Source organism: Cibotium barometz, chromosome 60, assembly GCF_041138505.1.
Source record: "Cibotium barometz isolate CiBa-2024 chromosome 60, ASM4113850v1, whole genome shotgun sequence".
Taxonomy (NCBI): domain Eukaryota; kingdom Viridiplantae; phylum Streptophyta; class Polypodiopsida; order Cyatheales; family Cibotiaceae; genus Cibotium; species Cibotium barometz.
This window is the reverse complement of record NC_141105.1, coordinates 13,531,467-13,553,615: the sequence shown is the minus strand read 5'-3', so window position 1 is coordinate 13,553,615 and position 22,149 is coordinate 13,531,467.

Below are 22,149 nucleotides of genomic sequence, written 5' to 3'. Positions count from 1 at the left end.
CTAACAAGATGGGATGAGACTTATACAATGGAAAATTATATCCAATGTAGGTGAACCTTGTTTTAGCCCTGAGAAAGTGTGATTGGAAGGAGAGATGGAGAGATTAAGTCATGGTGACTTGGTGCATATAAATGGATAGGGGAGAGAGAGAGAGAGAGAGAGAGAGAGAGAGAGAGTGAGTTTTTACACAGTAAGACGCTAACAAGATGGGATGAGACTCCTTAGTATATAATGGAAAATTATACCTAGTGTAGGTGAACATGGTTGAGAGATGAAGAGATCAAGTCATGGTGACTTGGTGCATATAAATGGATGGCTAGAAGAGAGAGAGAGAGAGAGAGAGAGAGAGAGAGAGAGAGAAAGAGAGTAGATATCTAAGGTATCTATGATGGTAAAGCTAAACCTCATAGCCAAAACCCCTTCAAGGAAACCCAACCCAACCTCAACAATCCCCATGGGAGACCCCAAAGAAATAGTGGGTAGCTAGCTAAGGTATCTACGATGCTAAATCTAAACCTCATAGCCAAAACCCCTTCAATCAAACCCAACCCATGTTAAAGCTAAACCGAAGATCTAGAACCCCCTCGAGGAACCCCACGCTAAGCAGAGGTCCAAAAACCAGAAGCATACTCACAAATATTGGATTCTGTTTCTAGTGGGCTAAGGCTACTACAAATGGAATTCTCAAATTCGGGTCCCCAACCTAAGACACCCGTCTCATAACCCTCTAAGACAAAGTCTTCATCAAATGACAATCCTAAGATGCCGTGGAAACTAAAATTCTGACAGCACCCCCAAAGCTCAAGTAGGTGTGTTATTCATAACCTCTATGGGCGCGCTTATTTTATTTCATGATATTTTATTTTAGATGTGCCTTTTATTTATATCATTTACCAAGATTAATGTGTTTGATTAGCTATGTGCGTTGGTATGATATGGTCAAGATTAGTGTGTTTGATCAGCTGTGTGCACTGACTAATATTATTTTGGATGTAGGCGATGATTAATGGGGAGATTATGTGTTGATTGCAGGTGGAACGTGTGTTGGACCACTATGAGATATTTTAAAAGACATGAATAGATTTTATGGTTTCATATTTAGGCATTAATATTTTTGTAAAACTAAGGCCTCATACCTTTGTACACACTAAATAGTATTTTATACTTTTAGTAGTCCCAAGACTTTTTAATTGTAGCTTGCTATTATTTTGTAGAATTTTATGCTCAAAAACTCAAAAGTACCCGTGCTTTCTTTTTGGAAGTTATATTTTTAAAAAGCAAGTGTTTTCTAATACATATAAATATGGGTGACTGGTAAAAGGGCGACACTGATCCAGGGAAGATTCAACCCAATCTTGTGTCGACAGTGATCTCTTTCTTATTCTCTAGCTCTCTTGTTTATTTAATTTTGTTTACTAAGGCTTATGCTTTTAATTTGTGCGTGTATATGTTATGCTCTAATTTTTGTGATTGAGAATTAGAGTTTCTTCTCCAAGTGTCATAAAGGTCCTAACAGTGGTATCAGAGCTTTAGGGACCACTCAAGGAGAAGGATTTTTTAAGAAAAATTCAAAAGCAAGGTTTACGTAATTATTTGGAGCAAAGAAGGCCAAAGATTTAGTTTTTGGTAAATACTAAAGCTTCAAATAAACAAAGGATACTTGCACGAGAAGGCCAAAGAATTGGGACATTATCTAGAAATTCATTTGTGAAGAAGTGAAAGGGTGCAAGAAAGGAAGAAGCTCACAGAAAAATCTCCAGGAAAGGGTGTGAAAACCTTTGGTCAAAGGATTGAATGGTTTATGTGATTTTTGTGAACCATTGGATGAAGCTATAGATCAAGGGCTACAGATCTTTGTCACTTTTTTTTTATACCAAAAACCACCTTTGTGTAAGAAAACCACCCTTCTTCCAAGAAAACCACCTTTTGATTTCTTCACCCTCTCCAAACTCCAACCGTATGGATGGAGAGAAGGTTCTCAACTTTATTTTCCTAATTTCAAAATCTAGAAAAGCTTCTCAATACAATCTTGTGGTGGGGGAGTATCTCCTCAATAAAATTTTCAAAGTTTGTTTTTTTTCGTGTGCTACTTGTCGGCCTAGAGTTGCCGCTCTCTCTCTTTGTCACTCGCCTGAATTTTTTCTTCTCTCTCTCAAACTCCATAAAGTGGGGAGAAAAGGACAAGTATCCTTTCTATTTCTCTCTCTTTGTTGTGCATTTGCGCTAAACTGTCACCCATGCTTTTTCTTCTTTTCTCTCCTTTTTGCACCCAATTACCTTTACCTCAAAGGTCTTAAATCCTTGCATTAAAACTTTATATTATAAATCTCATAATATAAAGCTTGTATTACAAAGCTTTTACAACTTAAGAGCCTCAAACGCTAAAATCTTCCCTTTTTCACCTTTCAAAATCCTCAAAGCTTTACCGTTAAAAGTTTTAAAAAGCTTACAAAAATATTTATATTATAACCTTTATCTCATAACCTCTTCAAAAGCTTTCTATCCTAGAACCCCCAAAGAAAGGTATATCAAAAGGAAAAAATAAATAAATACATCAAAAGTGCATCAAGCAAAGGAGAATTTCAAAGGGTGTTTTCTTTTGCAAAGGTTTTGTCAAAGGGAATCAAAGGCAATTTTGGGCATTAAGCATTCCCATACATCGAGCTTCTTTAGTGACTACTCCTCAAAGTCTTACCCCACGTAAGGACTTTGTGACACTTGAAGTTGGGAGGACAACATATGACTTCAGCAAATTGGAAGCAAGGACTGTAAGTACTACTCCTCACATATTATTTATTTGCTTAACTTAATTACAACATATGACTTCAGCAAATTGGAAGCAAGGACTGTAAGTACTACTCCTCACATATTATTTATTTGCTTAACTTAATTACTATCAAATTTTTACAATTTTATTTTTCTCTCTCAATTCCTCATCATGTCAAACCCGTAACCAAGGCCCTTCTATTTCCAAGAAACTTCTATCTCTACAAGCTCAATTAAATGAAGAACAAGCTAAGAGGATAGAATTGGAAGAACTAATTTCTAATAGGAAACGATCTCAAAGTGTTGAATCTAACTTTAACATTAGACGTACTACCAAAGAATTTTTCTGTGAGCAAGAGCAACAAAAAGGAAAGAAAATCAGTCTCGTAAGGCCTTCACATTTCAAAATTTTGATGGTAAAAGGATGCAAAATGGGTGTTGTCATGGATTAGTCAACTTGATGATTATTTTTATGGGAAGAATTTTCAAGGAAAGATGTGTTGCAAATCACTTGGTCAAAACTGCATCATTATGATGGAATGCAATCAAGCAAGAAAATGAAAGACAAAAACTTGAAAGGAATTTCAAACGCTCATTAAAAAGAATTTCTTGCCACCTCAATATAAAGCAAGAGCACGTCAACAATGGGATACACTTTGCCAACTTAACAAAGAGGTTGTACGGTTATGTGTGGATAAATTTTGGCAAGTTCTCATCCAATTCCAAACCATTGAACGAGTGAGAACAAAGGATCAAAAATAAAAATTCATTTCCAGATTAAAGCCTAATCTTTAAGCAAACCCAACCACATTCTCTTTGAAACGAGTGGCTTACAATTATGAGTGAAAGAATGGAATACCAAGGGAAAAAAAACCACCTCCAGATCTCATGCTAACAAGTTAAAAAGTTTGTTCCTTTTCATAAGTCTAATGGATACACAAATGATACCAAAGGTGTTGTTTCAAACAATAATAACAATCGTGATCCTCATCACAACAACAACAATAAGAAGAACGATGACGCAAAGAAGAAACAAGATCTTGTACCTTGACTTGTGACATGTTACAAATGTCGACAAAAAGGACATATTGCACCTAATTGCCTGAAGAAGAAGAAGAAGAAGTCAACCAACCGCACGAGTCAACGTGATTGATGGCAAAGAAGATACAGATGACGATGAATTCTCTCCCAAGCAAGAGGGTAATTCTAGGCATGAAGATCTTTCAAATGATCTAGGTATGCCTAAACCCATTGAAAAGTAAGTTTCATCTCATTTGCTTTTTAAAATGAAAGGACAAATTAAGAGCAAGAAATTAAATATATTGCATGATGATGGTAGTATGTATGATTTCATTTCCAGAAAGCTTATGCATGCTCTTAAATTGAATGCTATTCCTTCAAAGTATATAAGATTAAAACTTCTTTCCAAGAAACAAAGTATCATTGGACTAAGGAAGTGGCAAATGTAGTTCTATCTATTCTACCATATAGGCAGCCTCACACTTTTCTAGTTGCACCACTCTCTAGCTACATTTAGTTGCATGTGTGTGTGTGTGTGTGTGTGTTTCTAAAGCACCAGTATTTCGTAGTTGTTTTCTTTGATGATATCTTGGTTTTTAGCAAGGACGAAGATGAGTACGAGAAACATCTAAAGATAGTATTCAATATTTTGAAAGAAAGAAAACTTTATGCTAACCCAAACAATAGTGAATTCTTTCAAAAAGAAATTTAATACCTTGGACATATTGTATTCAATCTAGAGATAGTATTCAATCTTTTGAAAGAAAATCAACTTTATGCCAACCCATACAAGAGTGAATTCTTTCAAAAAGAAATTAAATACCTTGGATATATTCTGTCTGCTCTACAGAAGGAATTTGTGTCGATTCTAAAAAGATAGAGACCATTAGATCATGGCCTAGATCAAAGGACATTCATGAGTTGAGATCTTTTCGTGGTTTATATTCTTATTATACAAGATTTGCGAAAATTTTGCTTACAAAGCACATTATTTGACTGAATTACAAAAAAAGGCTAAAGTTTTTCTTTGGATTGACATGCATGAAAAATCTTTTAGTACACTTACACTTGCACCTGTATTAACATCACCTGATTTCCTTAAAGCATTCTTTGTGGTAGAAGTAGACATGGTATTGGTGTTGTGCTTATTCAAGATAACCATTCAATTACATTTGAAAGTAGACGTGAAAATGTTGTTGCTAATGCTTTGAGTAGAAGACCTACCATTAGTAATATATCTGCTATTGAAGGCATTTCTTTTGATAATATGAAGGGAATGTATGAAGATGATTTTGATTTTTCTGATGCATACAACAAGATGAAAGATAATGATTGTTTACCTCGTTCGGATTATTCATATGATGATGATTTTCTTTTCTTCCAAAAGAATTTATGCATTACTAGACCATTTAGACAAGCTATTATTGAAGAATCTCATCAACCACCTTTTGTTGGTCATAGAGGAGCATCATCTAGTTTGTAAATAGTTGCCAGAGATTTCTCTTGGCCTACTATGTGTAAAGATGTTGCTAAGTTTGTGATGTTTTTTCTCAAAAGATTAAGAGTTATAAAGGAAAGAAATTTGGTTTGCTTATGCCTTTACCTATTCATAATGAAACATGGAAAAAAATAAGTATGGATTTTATTTTTGGTTTTCCTCTGACTACTAACAAGAATGAATGCAAAAAGGCATTGATTGCTTATCAAGTTGCAAATGTTTTCATTAAACATATATTTGTGCATCATGGTTTACTGAAGATTATTGTTTCTAATAGAAATAGAAAGTTTTGTAGTGATTTTTGGACTTGTAGGATCCCTGTCTCCACCGCGCAACGAATTCAGGGGTGCTAGCAGCGGAAGTAGCACTTCTTGTGCAGGATAGGGTCCCGCACTCGGGGCCTCGCCCACGGATATCCGGACAAGAGACTAATCCATCGGTTCTTCCAAAACCGAACCCGAAAAAACTTCCCTTGCCCAGAAAGCACGAGTGATTCCTCCCGGATAAATTTTTCTCTAACGTAGTCAAAAGCCTTAACTAACTGAACTGATCTGACCGAACCCGTAAGTCCCATAGTCAGATCAAGAAAAAGATTGCACTTGGATCATAGAGACCAACGCTCTTTTCCTCATTGAGAGGCACAGCCGTTGATTCTTTTCCATAGAACAATTTTTGTCTGAGATTTACTTCATCTATCGTACCATAACAGAATTGAGTCTCAATTTAGGGATCCATCAGTCCAGCCTAACCCCATCTAGTCCCATGGGTTAGCCAACCGCCCAACCACTGTAGTGATGGGATCCAATTAGGAATTTCGTTAGGTTTTGTCCCGGGTAGTACCAGGGAAAAGAGTTCCTAGGCTCCCTAGCTAGATATTCATGCAAACTTAAACTAGTAACACCACTTACACACCCAATATGAAATTGTCTTTTTTCACAAAATCTGCTATATTAAAAAAACAATCATTTCATGAAACCATGGTGTCACTGATCATAATCCTCAAAATCTCTGGTTAAATCCTTATTTCCAATCAATTCCTTTATCGGTGTACCTACGGCATCATTGGCAACCAGAACGCTCACCACCTGTCCACTCAAGGGTCTTTTCGATAGTTCCTAGCTCATAGTAACCGACAATATATTCACATATCAAAATAGAATCTTCGTTGAAGATCAACAAGATCAACCAACGGATCCATATATAAAAGAGCCATGGACTCATCCGTTAAGGACCAGCAAGGTCAATCACCAGATCTATGTCCAAATTCAGAAAACAACTCTTACTCCTTATTCAATATCTTCCTCGACGTACTTGTGGGTATCTTCGGCGACCCAGAGCCCGAGCACCGTATGGTCAGCACCCTCTAGGATCCTTCGCAGGTCACCTAGCGCTTCACTCATAGGTCGCTTCCTTGGTCCCTCATCCACCGTACCGGAAGCTCACCATTTAAATCGAACCGAGGCTGGTCAAGACCTCAACTGAGACCTTGCTACACGAGATGTCCTCCGTTGACTCTCCGTTAGCTATTGCAACTTTAACAGCTAGGTCTCCACGACCTCTTTCACAAGACGGTCAAAATGCTTCCCCAACATTCTTGACATAAAACAATCATTTAAAAACAGGTCATAAATACAATTTGTATAACGAACTCTCGTCTTTCCACATTAATCGACATTACTTAATCCACATTCATTTCATATAAATTCCCATTCTCATCCAATCACATCATTTTTCATCTCATCACTTCTTTCCTCAAATATCCTCATCAGATCTCATCCACTCGCATTTACCCATATCCACATCTCATCACATCACTTCTTTCCTCAAATATCCTCATCAGATCTCATCCACTCGCATTTACCCATATCCACATCTCATCACATCACATTCATTTACATCTCATCCATTCAGACCACATCACATCGCATTCAGACCACATCACATTCACTCACGTCACCTCTCATTCAGACCACATCACATTCACTCACATCATATCTTATTCAGACCACATCACATTCATTCACATCTATCCCAATTCACATCCCATCACATCCATTCATATCCCATATCATTCATTCACATCCCGATTCACATAACATCACATCCCATATCCTTCATTCACATCCCGATTCAAAGGCTATCACATTCATTCACATCCCTTATCATTCATTCACATCCTGACTTGCATGTCATCACATTCATTCTTCACATCCCATATCATTCATTCATATCTCAATTCATAGGCTATCACATTCATTCACATCCCTTATCATTCATTCACATCCCAATTCATAGGCTATCACATTCATTCACATCCCGATTCACATGACATCACATCCATTCACATCCCTTATCCTTCATTCACATCCCGATTCACAGGCTATCACATTCATTCACATCCCTTATCATTCATTCACATCCCAATTCACAGGCTATCACATTCATTCACATCCCTTATCATTCATTCACATCCTGACTCACATGCCATCACATTCATTCACATCCCATATCATTCATTCACATCCCTTATCATTCATATCTATCCAATTTACATCACATCTCATCGCCTTTATTCTCGTTCATATTCATCACATTCACATCCACATATATTCTTCCACATACATCCACATCCATACTTATCACATACATGATCCACATCCATACTTATCACATACACATCCACATCTATCCTTTCACCTACATCTACATCCATCCTTTCACATACATACATCCACATCCATTCTTTCACATACATCCACATCCATCCCATATCATTCATTTACATCCTGATTCACATGACATCTCATCACTTCTATTCACATCACATCTATCCATCCATTCATTCTTTTATAAAAATCAACTTCAGTGGAAATAACACTTTTATAAAAATCTTTTTATACATCTATTTATGCATAAATTAAATTTTAAGAAAAATAGCACTTTCAAAATAAAAATAAATCCTTTATGCATCTTTCTATGCACTTAAAAAAATTTAATGAGAATAACTCTTTTGAAATAAAAATAAATTCCTTTATGCATCTTTCTATGCATAAAATCAAAATTAATGAGAATAACTCTTTTGAAATAAAAATAAATTCCTTTATGCATCTTTCTATGCATAAAATTAAAATTAATGGGTATAACTCTTTTGAAATAAAAATAAATTCCTTTATGCATCTTTCTATGCATAGAAGTTAATTATAATGAAAATAACGCTTTTATAATAAAAATATTTTCAATATGCATCTTTCTATGCATAGAATGAAAATAACACTTTTAGAATACACAAATGGAGGAAATTACTCTTTTTGAATAACATAAAGATAAAACTTATTTCCATAAAATTTAAGAAAATTTTGCCATAACCTCCTTTGTATGGCTGACCATTTTTCAATTTTTACACTCTAATTCTACTTAGAATTTACCCCAAGATGAATTTAGCATTCTAATTTAATCAATTCTCTTTTTTTAAGAGAAAACAATATAAAAAGTTTAACTCTATTTATTTGATTACACATCTTGGATAAAGAAGGGCTGAATTCAATGAAGAGAAGGGGGAAGCCTTTCCATCAAGGCATAACATCCAATTTCAATTTAAAAGAAGCAAGAAAACATAAAACCATAGAATAGAATTAGAAAAAAGTAGAATTTCTAACTTACATGGAGTTTTGTGAGCTATCCTTTGGCTTGAGGGATTGAGGGTTCTACTCTTGCTTGGATCAAGAGTGGCCACCAATTCTTTGTAGAGGAAATAGTCAAAAACAAGTGAATTATCAATGAATTCAATGTTTTTGGCTCTGGGAAGGAGTAGAGTAACAGTGCATAAAACACTATTAACCTTTACAAAGGGGGAGGCTTCTATTAAATTATAGGAAAAAGTGAGCCTCTAACCAAGCAAACTGATTCTAGAATTTTCCAGATCAATTTGGTCACTTTTTGACCATTTTTAGGTTAGTTTAGCTTACTTTTTGGTTCTAGTTGAAACAGGAGAGAGGAGAGATGAAAATATCTCATTATTTGTGAGTTTAAAACTCATCCACACATGTGAAATAGGCACCTCCTTTATGAGGGGAATGCCCCACACTGAGGTGTCAAAAATGCATCATTTCCTCTAAATATCTTTTCTTTTTTAACTAATAACCTTGTCCTTAGTCAACTCTTCATCTTATGTGAGTATTTACTCATTTTTGGGAGATTTTTCTTTTATTCTTTAATTTATCTCCTCCCTACATTTGGATTAATCTTATTGGTCCATAGGAACCTTAATCCAAAATTTTCAGAAAAATCTGGACCCTCAGGCTAAGGTCCTTTTTACCTATTTTCAATTTATTCCAATTGCACACTGGAAAGTTCTTTTTGAATTTATGTTTCAGGAAAAATCATTTTAATAAGAAGGGATATTTTTTCATCCAAAGATATCTAGAAACTGAATTATCTCTCTCTAGAATATTTTCTCTCTCTAGGCCAAAACAGATAGAAACAAGATCTGTTATTATTCTGAAAAGGGGATTGGTTACAGGGGGAGAAACTGGATATCTTGAGGGGCTGGGGGAGGAATCTTACATGACTACTTTGTTTGATAATCTTAGAACAAAACTTGATTTCTCTACTGCTTTTCATCTTGAATAATGGACAAACCAAATAAACAAATAGTATAATTCTTTATTTTCTTAGATCATATGTCTCATCTTAGCCTAAGCAGTGGGATAAGTATTTACATATTTTTCAATTTACATATAAATCTGTATGCATATTTCTACTAAGAAAGCACCATTTAAGATAGTCTATGGTAAGGCTTTGCTAACTCCTATGACTAGACTTTCACATTCTATAGAGGATGCAGATTCTTTTGTTAGAAACTTTGACCAAATTCATAAGTTAGTAAGATTGAATATTCAAGAAGCTCAAGAGAAATACATGTAGTATGCAAATCGTAAATGCAAACATGTCATCTTTAATGAAGGTGATTATGTACTTCTCCGTATTGAGAAAAGGAGACTTAAATCTATAGAAACCAATCTTGTAGTAAAGTTAGCTCCTAGATTTTATGGACCTTTCAAGATAATTACAAAAATAAATAATAATGCATATAAGTTGGAGCTACCTTTTAATTGGCATATCCATAATTCTTTTCATATTAGTCTTTTGAGACCTTTAAGAGGACCTCTACCTTCTCATCCTACATTAAAACAACCTCCTGAATTGATAGATGAATAAGAACATCTTGTGCCTAAGTCTATAATTGACCATGAGACCATCACCACATGCACAGGTAACACTTATATTAAGTATCTTGTAACTGTCAAGAATTGTCCTATTGAAGATGCCAAATGGATGCCAAATATGTTTTTCTTTTCTTACCAAAATCTCATCTACTCTTACCATCGATGCTAGAGGGAATGTTAGTCATAACCTCTATGGGAACACCCATTATTTTATTTTGGATGCACCTTTTATTTATATCATTTACGAGGATTAATGTGTTTAATCATATGTGTGCATTGACTTATATTATTTTGGATGTAGGTGATTATTGAGTGGTGGATTATGTGTTAATCATGGATGGAACATGTGTTGGACCATTATGAGATATTGTGGAAGATGTGAATACCTATTATGGTTTCATATTTAGGCATTAATATTTTTGTAAGGCTAAATCCTCATACCTTTGTACATATCTTTATACTTTTAGACCCAAGACTTTTTAATTGTAGCTTGCAATATTTTTGTAGAGCTTTTACGCTCAAAAACTCAAAAGCATTTATGCTTTTGTTTTGGAAGTTATCTTTTTGAAAAGCAAGATTTTTCTAATACATATAAATATATGGGTGAGTGATACAAGGGCCACACTCATCCAGGGGAGATTCAACCCAATCTTGTGTCGATGGTGATCTCTTTCTTATTCTCTAGCTCTCTTGTTTATTTAACTTTGTTTATTAAGATTTATGCTTTTAATTTGTGCAAGTATATGTTATGCTTTAATTTTTGTGATTGAGAATTAGAGATTCTTCTTTAAGTGTCATAAAGGTCATGATAAGATGTGGAGAGTCAAGACTACCATTCTAATCAATTCATAAGAAGCAACACCTCCCATAGGAGAAGTCACAAAGGATCTTACCAAACCTAAGCATTAGAAGGCAGAACCAAGTTCCCAAGTGGTGGCCACCCAATCACCCAATTGCATCAAGAAGGTGCTAAACTACTAAGGGTGTCAGACACTAATCTCGTCAGTACTACCATGAAGTCTCCCCAAGATTGAGCATGTTAAGAGTGCCAAGCACCAAAGGTGATATACCCTTGATCTTGTTGTGTGTGTCCATCATGAGAGGGAAACATGATTTTGTTTGTGTGGTTAAATCCTCTTATCATAGCTCGAAATCTTACACACAAAAATAGTCTCATAGTTCCTCCTTGCATCCTTTGCATTGCCATCACCAATCCCTCACTAACCACTATTTTGAGTAAATTTTATTTTTAGTAAATTATCATTTTTACATGGAAGATCTTGTAGGTAGAATTGAAAAGTTTGTGGCCACTTGGCCATGAACTTAGTCATTGCATTGATTGCTCACACACATACAATAGCTTTTTTTTTTTTGTCAATAAACATTTTTTGGACCATATGTAACCCCATTAACCCTTGTTAACCTTTGACTCTCATTGGTTGGATTAATAAAACCTTAAATTTATGGGAGTAATTTTAAACTCAACATAAATTTAAGATTTATTTCTTTTTTTTCAATTCTTACCTTTCTTTTTTTTAACATAAATTTAAAAATTCTTTTTTTTTTAATTCTTACCTTTATATTTAATGTGGAATTGAAGTGGGCAATGGATGTTGAGAAGAAAATTTACTATCCTAAAGAGTCTCTCATATAGAATGGGCAAGATAATAATCGTACCCTTCTATGCAATATATGTCATAACTGGATAAAGTTTCTTCCTTTTGATTGAGTGTTGTGCATGTTTCCTATGCATTTCACTATATCCTAAACATGTGTGTATGGAAATCTATATTGTTTACATTATGCTTTGGTGGTGTGTGCACTTTGGTAGTTCAAAATCCATCCTAACATTAGAAAATTTAAAGTCTCTAGCCATGGTACAATTGAGGATGGAGAAGAAGCTTATGTTTCTATCGTGTTGCAAGAGGAAAATAAAGTGATGAAGGATATGCCATCTTGGAGATATTGAGTATAGAGGGTTAGCTTGCATAAAGATATCTTTTTTATTTGCAAGATCTTGATTTTAACTTTAGTTGTCAAACACAGTTAACTTACTAGAGAGGTATTGTTAGAGAAGGTGGTATATATGGTTACCTTATGATTGATTGCATCACTAGGTTGGTGAATTTGCATTGGGCAAGAAGAATCCATAGTATCTAAAATTGCATGAGTCTTCTATGGTTGGAAATAAGAGAGATTATATTAGGATGGGTAAGAAGGTCAAGTGGGTTGTAGACTTTATTCTACATGAGTTGGAGAGCGATAGAGGAACATATTATTTGAGGATCACTTGAAGCAGGTTCTGGCAGTTTACAGCTACTAGCTTAGCAGTGGAGAGTGGTTGGTTTGCTATTATTCTACATGAGTTGGAGAGCAATAGAGGAACATATTATTTGAGAAGCAGGTCCTGGCAGTTTGCATTCAAGAGAGTAGCCCTTTATTTAAAGGGATGGAGGACTTGTGGATGCACTATCTTCTTAAAGCCTAGAAGACCTTGGCACCACCATTTTGTTTATATGCACCACATAAGGAGGAGTGGAGGGATGTTCTAGTTTTGTTGCATGCATTTTGAGTTTGTTGTTTGTTCCAGGTGGCTTGGCATTGGAGATGGGATGTGGCACTTCACCACTTATGAGGGCTTGTCAAGCTTTTGGGCATCCATGTTTTTCATTTGCCATGATGCTACTATTGTTAGTGCTATAGGTGAGCCACTGGTGCATGCATATGGTAGCAAGCATGGTAGGTTTGAGAATGGGGATGTGGACATTGGAGGCGATGACTATGTAGTCAAGCCCACCAATAATCTTTTTCATGACTTGTGAGACACTAGCTTGACACTGACATCATGACATTAAATTATCATGCATCTTTGATTGTTTATCATACATACTATCTGTGACATATTTTGGATTTTATTTGGTTTTTGTGACTTCCTCCTATTTTTGCTATTGAAGGGACAATGCTTTTTGGACTTATTGCAATTTGTTATTTGAGATCTTCAAGGGTATGAAAGTTTAGTGCAACTAGATGCAACAACACACGGAGAAACTATTGCGGGAACTCACAAAGTCCTAGGGCCATGAATAATTCAAGGAGGGGGTTGAAAATGATGAGGATAATGAAAACACTAAAGTCAAACAAGGAGGATCCTCTGTTGCCAACACCACAATCTTCAATAGAACCAACCACCCACATGAGAAAAATAAGCACAAAAAAGAACCAAAAAGCTAGGGCACCCAAGAGGGAATAACCATGGATACAAGAAACAAAGGTAAAGGACCAAAGAAAGTAGGAGAAAACATAGATTTAGGCAAAAGGAGGGCACCGAATAAGGAAGATCCTACCAAATCCACCTCCCTACCCTTGAAGAGCACACTCAAGACTCCTAAAACCACCAATCAAAGCACCACAAAGGATGAAGAGGCTTGATGAAACGAGGTAGAGAGGGAACATGAGCAGGCCAAACTTGAGGCTCACTACCAACTGTGGCTCAAAGCACAAGCAAAAAAAAGCAAGGATCACATGGCATGGGTCTTGGAGCAATGGCAAAAGGAAGGGCTCCTCATCCAAAAACTACCCATGAAGGCTGAGCCCATCACGTTGAGCAACTGTGAAGGCAATGCATTTCCCTTATGAATCAAGACAAGATTGCAAGCTTGCCCATTGACAATAGATTTGCGTATCTCAATATCCATTTCAATAACCATGGATCAATAGTGGAGGCACGCCATCAAACAACAAATTGAGAGATCCATAAGGAGTTGTGAAAGACACTTCCTCACATCACTATACCCTCTTGGAATTGATCAAGTACCCTATTGGTTTAATTTTAATTGCTATCAATTTGAGAGTTAACTATCCTCTCCTATCGTTAGTCCCATGTGAGAGCCTAGACGGCAAGGTAGTCCTTGGCCCCAATGCTCACACTGCATGGGAGCTAGATGGGACCACTTCAAGGCTCAAGTCCCTAGACTCTCTTGAAGAGGGAGGTGATTTTTGGATTTTTCTTTTGCACGCAGTTTGTCTCATGCATTGTGTTTTGTACACCACACATTGCACTAACACTTGGATTTTTGTATATGAAAAGATTGCATCCAATATACTCTTTCCACTTCCATAGTTTTTCTACAAGCAGCAAGATGAAACAGTTGCTACCACCAAGCATAAGCATGCGTTAACAATGAAGATGCTATAAAAATGTCTACTTATATCAAAACCTTAAAAGTTAAAAACCCGTCCCACATTTTTTTGGAAAAACATTCGCATGGAAAACATCAAAGTAGATTATACCACATTTTTAATGCCCTCCATTTCTTGAAACAAGAACTATTAAACAAGAACTAAAAAATGGCCCAATAGTTTAATAGTTCAATATCTTCAAAATTGCAAGAGGAATGAAGCTGACACTATGTAGGCACTTCTCTACACATTGGCCAATCTTTTCACCATTTAACATGAAGTTGAAGGACCATGACATGCCATCCTCCATGACTAATAGGTATTCTCACACGTCCCGTAGAGTTCATTGTTGCGATGCGACAGTCACATTCTTGACATCTCCCTATTCAACTTCAATCGACAACTTAACCCCCATATTGTCCTCATCGTTAGAGTCCAAGGGGAGCCAACAGTTGCTTGTTTTCTTCAAACGCCTAGTTTTCCACAGTAATAGCATTCCATGCTCCTACTTGCATCATTGTTCCTTTGCATTCTGCCACGGCCTCTTTGGCTCCCCTGCCTCTATAGGTGCCTTGTCCACCTCCATAATTCTTCTCATCTTACTGGTTTTGTTTTCCAAATCAATCTCCTGAAGGGCCACCTTTGCCTCTTCCTCTGCCTCTACCTGCATCTGAATAGAAAGCAGTTTCATTCGAATTTCCACTTGAAGAGTTTGTACCATTCCTCTATTGAGATATCAAGCTCAACCTCACATGTGATGCCTCGGTGATTGTCATTTATATCACCGACTCGGTTAGTTGTGGCTATTACATTGCCACCGAATAAAGCTACTCATAAGTGTGGTAGTTACAGCATAGCTAGATTGTCGTGTATGTATGGTTTGGGTTCACACCATGGGCCATGTACTCTAAAGATAGAGATATCGGGTATACCCTTGTGTTGCATTTTGCAAGTAAGAAGAAGATAGCTTCAGCCTCCACCTCTTGTGTCTTCTCCCTTGTGTTGTTGCTGCAAGCAAGACTCCTCCATCTCTCCCACTATCTTTTCATGGTATCAGAGCTTTGTTCGTGGCGAGGAGTTCAAGCAGCAAACTAGAGTCCGTGACGTCTTTGTAAGAGGAGCTTAGCCTCTTTTCCATTCGGACATTTTTGGTGGAGCATTCTCTACAGGTACACAACCGTGGTGCAAGGTGCGCTGTCTCCGATTGGAGTGACCCTTCGCACAGAGCTCGGGAGCATTACTTGGGCGAAACAAATTGCATAGCAGTTTATGTTGTGAATTTTTGCATTCTGAAGCCGTTTTGGGGCCCGTTTTGCATCGCAAGTTCGCTGGAGGCACTCGGAAGGAGAGGCCGATTTTAGCTGTGTATGCAAGGATTCGCTGTGTATAGCAAAACAGAGGTACGATTTTGAGTCTATGCCTTTGACGCATAGACATTGAGAAGCACGAAGCAGTTGTGGATGCATGTCTATGCATAAACGTCACTTGGTGTGACTGTGCGGTTGTTGGTTTCAAGCAACAGTTACAGACCTGTGTTTTTAGCAGTCTGTGTGATGGAAAGTTCAGTTCGTAGAAATTGTGTTATAGGCTCCTGTGTGGCAGGATCCCTGTTTTTGCAATTGTAGGTTGCTATTTGTAGTTGGTTGAAATGGCCTCTGATAGCCTCACACAGATTGTGAGTGAGAAGTTGAACAAAAACAACTATCAAGTATGGAAGTCTAGACTTTTCAATTTCCTGATGGGAAAGGGCTATTGGGAGTTCATCACAGGAGAAGAACGAGAACCTACTCTCCCAGAACATCCTACTCTAGCACAAGTGCAAGCACTTAAGACCTGGCATGAGAGAGCTAGGAAGGTTATGTATTGGCTCTCTATTAGCATTTCAGATGATATGATTGTGCACATTCACGATGCAGAAACTCCAAAGGATGCATGGGACACACTGTCCAAAATGTATAGCACAAATACGCAGGCACGAAAGATGCAGCTTAAGCAAGAGTTGCATAATGTGCAAAGGGGAAACATGAACATCAATGACTACTCCATGAAGGTAAAGAAGCTTGCAGATTCGCTTGCTTCTATTGGTGCCCCAGTTGAAGATGATGACTTGGTGTCTGTGACCTTAAACGGTCTTGGTAAGGAGTATCATCAACTTCGCACATCTATTGGAGTACGGGAGACATTTTCTAATTTTCAAGACTTGATTGCTCTTTTGATAAGTGAAAACCTAATTATATCCCACTTCCCATAAAATATCTACTCTCACCACATTTCTCTCATTCTCCCCCTAATTTTCAAATCTTTTGCCTCCTCCATCATTGGTGGATGAGTCCTCCTCTCCAGGTAATCCTCCTCCTCCTCTTCTCCTCCATCATACCTCTCCTCCTTCCTGCAACTTCTCCCTCTCCTCTCTCTTAGGTCTCCCTCCTCTTCTCTCCTCTCTCCCTCCCTCCTGCCTCTCCCTCCGTTCTTCCTCCCCTCTCCCTTCCTCCTGCTTCCCCTCTCTCCCACTTCCCCTCTCTCTCTCCCACTTTCCCTCTCTCCTCTCTTCTCTCACCTTTCCCTCTCTCCTCACCTCTCTTCCTCCTCTCCTCTACTCTCCTTTCTTCCTCTCCTCTCTCGCCTCGCCTCTCTTCCTCTTCGTCTACCTTGCCTCTCCTCTCTTCCTCTCCTCTCTCACCTCTCCCTCCCACCTTGCCTCTCGACTCACCTCTCCTCTCCCCTCTCCTCTCTGCTTTGCTAACCCCTCCTCTTCACTTTCCTCCTCTTGCCTCTCCACTTTCCTCCTCTTGCCTCGCCTCGCCTCTCCGCTCACCTCTCCTCTCCTCTCCTCTCCTCTCACCTCTCTCTCTTCTCACCTCTCCCCTTCCCTCTCCTCTCCACTCTGCTTATCTCTCCTCTGCCCTCTCCTTTCCTCTCCCCCCTCCTCTCGCGATATGGCAGCAGGGATAGGGCGAATAGGGTGATGGTGGTGATAGCGTGGCATTAGCGATGATAGGGGGGGCCTTGTGTGAGAGACCAAACTGTTGTGCATGCAACAGGTTGGGGGTGGGGGCTTGACCCACCCAAGGGGCCCAAGGCTCACCACTCCCGCCTAATAAATAATTTTTTAATTTAATTATTTAAAAAAATTAATTAAGTAATTAATTTTAAAATATTTTTAATTTTAAAAATATATATTAAATATTAAATAATTAAAATATTTTTATATTATAAAAATAATTATTTTAAAATTAATTATAAATAAAATTTAATTAATTATTTTTATTTTTTAAATTAAATTAAATTAAATAATTAAATTTATTTTTAAAAAATAAGTTTATTTAATTTATGTTTATTTTTTAAAATAATGTAATTTTATTATATTTAAAATAACTAGCATAAACAAACTAAATTTCATAATACGTAATGTTTAACATTTAAATTTAATTCATTTATTTTTAGCCATATGTTCAAATTTTATAATGCTTGAATTTAAAATCTAATTTTAAAATTTTATTTGTTTATTTGTAGAGAATCATGGCTCTAAAGGTGGCTCCCAAGGTGATTGAGAAATTCCTAGGACATGGTTGGTATTTGCTCGAGTGGAATTGAAAATGCTTCTTGGTCATCACTATTGAGCATGTGTGAAGCTCCAATTACAGTCCAGAGATAGTAAGAATTGGTGGCTTATAGTCTATTATAAATATTCAAGACAATGGTTTGATTGAAGTTGCCTACAAAAGTAGGAATGATGATGTAGTATGGAAGTCATGGGTCGTCCACACAAGAAGTACTTCCTGAAGCCTATACCAGATTTCAGTGTGTGCAAGGATCTCAAGAACTACTTGATGCCTTAAGATCACTCAGGATAATATGGGATGCTTTGTTGAGTATTGTTGTATATACAATAAGTGTGCCACCAGTAGTACCTATAGTAGGTGTGCCACTAATATCATCTCGTTCTCAAGTTGTACCCCCAACTACATCCTTGGCTTTAAATACCAATACACCATCTCTAGCTAAAACTACAGGAATGCGAAGGAGTCATCCTAGGGCAGCTTCAACTTCCACAACTATTCCGAGAAAGAGAGTGAAAAAAACTCTAGCTCCATGAGCAGACCAAATGAGTGCAACTTATTTAGGACCGGGCAAGTAGTTGGATAGTGATGATGAGGATAAAGATGAGCAAGAAGATGTGCTTGAAGATTTTTTTGCAAGTGTGAAAAATTACATCCTCCTAAAGACGAGGGATACTTTTAGGGATTGGTACAATTCCTTGTGCTCACACCGCTCATTGATCGAGCTACCTTGTTTACAAATCAACAAAAGCTAGATGAGTGTTTTGCATGCAAGTTATATGAAGAGAGTAGGAATGCTAAAATGCCATTTGTAGGCAACACTCCCCGTTCCATGCAAGCAATGTCACTCTCCGTCCCATCAAGTTGTGAGACTTCCAAAAGATGATCCTCAATTGAGGGAAGTCACACTTCAAAAGCCTGGGGATTTCTTCCAAGCCTTTGAAGAGTTCAAAGATAGTGACTTTGTTTGTGAAGTTGATATCTTCCAAACTAGATATGAGAGTGACATTGACAAGAGAATATGCTAGCCATCAAGAATAGGTTCTTGGACAAATGCAAGTTTGAGCCCATTGATGCGCAACACTTTTGTCAAGCTTGTAGATTTGCCCTTGAAGAGGGACAAGAAGGAAACTTGAATCAGATTTAGTATATGCAAAAGTTTCAATGGGTCATTTGTTACATATGCCTATGTAACAATAACTCAAAATATATTCTTGAATTCAAAAGGTTGATAGTGTATTCATCTCCATCAAAGGTGACTCTGTAATTGTGTTCCATCATTTGTCCAACTGACAAAAGATTCTTGCTGAGCTTCAGAACATAAAGTACATCTTTCACCAATCCTTTTGTACCAGTGAAATTGTTCATAGGGACTATGCCTTTCCCTTGAACTGGATTTGGTGTGTTATTTGCAATGTAGATAATATTGTTTGATCCTTCTAATGGTTTCATTTTTGTGAACCATTCCCAATGTTTTATCATATGAGATGATGCACCACTGTCAATGTACCATGGATCCTGACTTACATTGTTCACTTGATAGCTGAATTCTCCCTTAGAATCAAGATCAATGTCCAAGTAAGCTGTGTCAAGTTCTTGCATATCCTCACTTGCAAGATACATAGTCTCTGATTGACTAGCATAGTGACTATGACTTTGATTTCTAGTACAAGTACCTCTTCCTTGGAAATTGCCTCTATGGTTGCTGGATTGCCTTGGTCACCTTGCTTCTTTCGGCAATCTCTTTCATAATGTCCAAGCTTATGATAGTAATTGCACTGTATGCTTCACATGTTGCTAGATGGACTTCCTCTTCCTTGAAATCTTCCTCGATTCAAATGATTGCCTATGGGATGCTGATGCTGCTGTTGATGATGATATTACTGATGATGACTTTGCTATGATGTTGATGCTGGTTTGGACTTCGATAAGATGCTCTGCCTCTGGCTCTGCCTCTTCCTAATGCTGTGAATGCCTGATCATTTGCATGACTTCTCTTAGCCTGAATTGCTTGAGTTATCAATTCTTCACCCAGTAGTACCGATTGAATTTCCTCAAGTGCTGGTATTGAAAAGATAGTGGGAGAGATGGAGGAGTCTTGCTTGCAACAACAACACAAGCGAGAAGACACAAGAGGTGGAGTCTGAAGCTATCTTCTTCTTACTTGCAAAATGCAACACAACAACTATACATGAAAGTAAGGGTATACCCAATCTCTCTAGCCCTAGAGTACATGGTCCATAGTGTGAACCCAAACCATACATACATGGCAATCTAGCTATGCCATAACTACCACACACATGAGTAGCTGTCATACAGCTGCTGTTATTTGGTGGCAATGTAATAGCCACAACTAACCAAGTCGGTGATATAAATGACAATCACCCAGGTGTCACATCTTGAGTTGAGCTTGATATCTCAACACTCCCCCTCAAGCTTAAATCCAATCCCAGCACACCAAGTAAACCTCTAAACCTGCGAAGTTTCTCTGTGCCTAATGCCTTTGTAAAGATATCAGCCACTTGCTCCTCGGTGCTGACATACACAAGATCAATATCTCTAGTTAGAACCCTCTCTCTCATGAAGTGGTAATACACCTCAATGTGCTTTGTTCTAGCATGATAAACTGGGTTATTAGCAAGCATGATGTTGCTAATGTTGTCACAATATATGACAACAGAATCCTGCACTGACTGGCCAATATCATCAAGTAACTTGCGCAACCAAGCTACTTCACATGCAGCTATTGCTGCACCTCCATACTCAGCTTCTGTGCTTGACAAAGCAATTGTGGGGCGGCTTCTTGCTGCTCGAACTAACAGCACCACTGCCAAGAGAAAACACAAATCCACTCGTAGATCTCCTATTCGAGATACTACCCGCCTAGTTAGCATCTGTAAATCCATAGACCTCAACTGGTCTACCAGCCTCATAAAAAAGTCCATAATGTAGAGTGGACTTCACATATCGTAAGATGCATCTAGCTGCATCCAAATGTGGCTTCCTTGGAGCCTGCATAAATTGACTTACCAATCCCATAGCATAGCTCAAATCCGGCCTAGTGATAGTCATGTAGATGAGACTTCCAACTATGGGCATGTACATAGTAACATCCTCCAACAGCTCACCTATGTTTGCACTGAGCTTAGAATTCTGCTCCAAAGGAACTAAAATGGGCTTGCATCATGTCATCCCATACTTTGACAACATATCCAGTCCATACTATCTCTGCAATAGCCATATGCCACTTGGTGATCTAATCACCTCAATGCCAAGGAAATATCTCAGCTCTCCCAAGTCCTTGATTTCAAATTTTTGCTTCAAGAGCATCTTGACATCACATATATCTGCATCACTATCTCTTGTGATGATCAAGTCATCAACATAGATGACTATGAGCACAATCCCCCTATCTATCTTTTTCACATAAAGTGAAAAATTTGCATTTGAAATCTGAAATCCAATAGTGACAAGGTATTGACCAATCTTGTTAGACCATGCCCTAGGTGTCTCATCCTCATAATCTTTGTGCAACCTCCATACAAAATTGGGGTGTGCCTCATCCTCATAACCTTGTAGCTGTATCATATAGACTTCCTCTTGTAGATCACCATGCAAGAAGGCATTCTTCACATCCATTTGTGCAATGACCATCCTTTTGCTGCAGCCACAGCAATCACTGCTCTCACAGTTGCCATTCTTGCAACCGGGCTGAATGTTTCTTTATAATCAATGCCATAAGTCTGTGCATATCCCTTGGCAACTAGCCTTGCCATAAGTCTGTGCATATCCCTTGGCAACTAGCCTTGCCTTATACCTGCTTACAGACCCATCTGCATTGTGCTTTATCTTGTAAACCCACTTGCATCCAATAGCCTTCTTATCATGAGGCAATTGTACC